The sequence below is a fragment of the Schistocerca cancellata genome, chromosome 6 (assembly GCF_023864275.1).
Source record: "Schistocerca cancellata isolate TAMUIC-IGC-003103 chromosome 6, iqSchCanc2.1, whole genome shotgun sequence".
Taxonomy (NCBI): domain Eukaryota; kingdom Metazoa; phylum Arthropoda; class Insecta; order Orthoptera; family Acrididae; genus Schistocerca; species Schistocerca cancellata.
The window spans coordinates 475,269,748-475,271,269 of record NC_064631.1 but is presented as its reverse complement, the minus strand read 5'-3'; the positions used below and the strand labels follow the sequence as shown (position 1 = coordinate 475,271,269).

Sequence of the window (1,522 nt, the reverse complement as noted above, 5' to 3'; positions counted from 1 at the left end):
AATGATAATCAAATGGACACCCTAGCTGCAAACAGGCGTTGATGTACTTCGTTGGGGACATGTTGAAAATGTGTGCCCTGACCGGGACTCGAATTCGGGATCTCCTGCTTGCATGGCAGACACTCTATCCATCTGAGCCACCGCGGGCACAAAGGATAGTGCGTCTGCAGGGACTTATCCCTTGCACGCTCCCCGCGAGATCCACATTCACAACATGTCCACACCACTACATTCGTAGTGCGCCTAATAGATGTTTGCCCATCATACTCATTACTCATGGCAGATTAATCTGCCGCGAATAATGAGTATGATGGGCAAACATCTATTAGGCGCACTACGAATGTAGTGGTGTGGACATGTTGTGAATGTGGATCTCACGGGGAGCGTGCAAGGGATAAGTCCCTGCAGACGCACTATCCTCTGTGACCGCGGTGGCTCAGATGGATAGAGCGTCTGCCATGTAAGCAGGAGATCCCGGGTTCGAGTCCCGGTCGGGGCACACATTTTCAACATGTCCCCAATGAAGCACATCAACGCCTGTTTACAGCTAGGGTGTCCATTTGATTATCATTTCATTTCTAGCAAAGCTGCATGATCATCCACGGTAACTGTTCTTTCGGGAACAGATACTACCGTCATATATAACATCAGGTTCCCTGTCAACCCGTGAAGCTCGATCACGTTTCCTTCTCCCCTTCTGGATGCTTCACTTTCGTCAGGCAGTGTGTAGCATGACAGTTTCTGTGATCTTTCTGTTGTTGGCCGAATGTGAGTTACTTCGTAGTTCGAATATAAACAGTGGACAAGGCCGGCCGTGGGGTCTCTCATAGACGTCTGAAAAGAAACTTTCAGTGGCAGACGAATCAGATCTCTCTAGCCAGGAATCCCTAACATGCTTTCTGACAGAGAAGCTATCGTCTACACAACGAGGGGGGGGGGGGGGCGTGGCGTGTGCGCCAGGGGTCTGCTCGGTTGCCAGCCGGCCTTCGCCCACGCGCCCGTATTTGCATAGCATCCACAAGCCCGCGGCGTACGCGCGGCTCGTCAGCGATGCAGGCGCGCGTAGCTTCGCATTCTGCCTCTGCACGGTACTGCTGCTGCTGCTGCTGCTGCTGCTGCTGCTGCTGCCGCCTGAGGGAACAGGTGACCGTGGCGCCTGTCTTCCTTCTTTCCGCGGCCACGCTGTCACAGAGATCCTTTTCTGGTGTACAGTTGCCCAGACACCGGTTTTACTGGCACAAGATTTCATCTAAAGGTATCACTAGGTTAAACGAAAAATTCCCTCCTTTGTTAGGATTTTGTCACTTACAAAAACGTAACTGATGATGATAAACTGAAGGCCGAAATTCTAAAGCTAGCTTTGAAAAACTTGTTCACGATAGAGGACTGCAGCACCATTCCCCCTTTCAATTATCGAACAAACTAAAGGATGGCTGACATAGTGTTTAGTGTATCTGGGATTGTAAAACACTTAAGATCCTTAGACGCCAGAAAGGCATCTGGACCAGACGGTATCCCCGTA

General features: G+C 50.7%; 1 non-coding gene across 1 annotated transcript; it reads left to right on the top strand.

Annotated features, from left to right (window-relative positions):
• Positions 1-425: 425 nt before the first annotated feature.
• On the top strand, positions 426-499 carry Trnat-ugu (transfer RNA threonine (anticodon UGU)). Its single transcript has one exon. It is a non-coding gene; the product is annotated as a tRNA-Thr (tRNA).
• Positions 500-1,522: the final 1,023 nt, after the last annotated feature.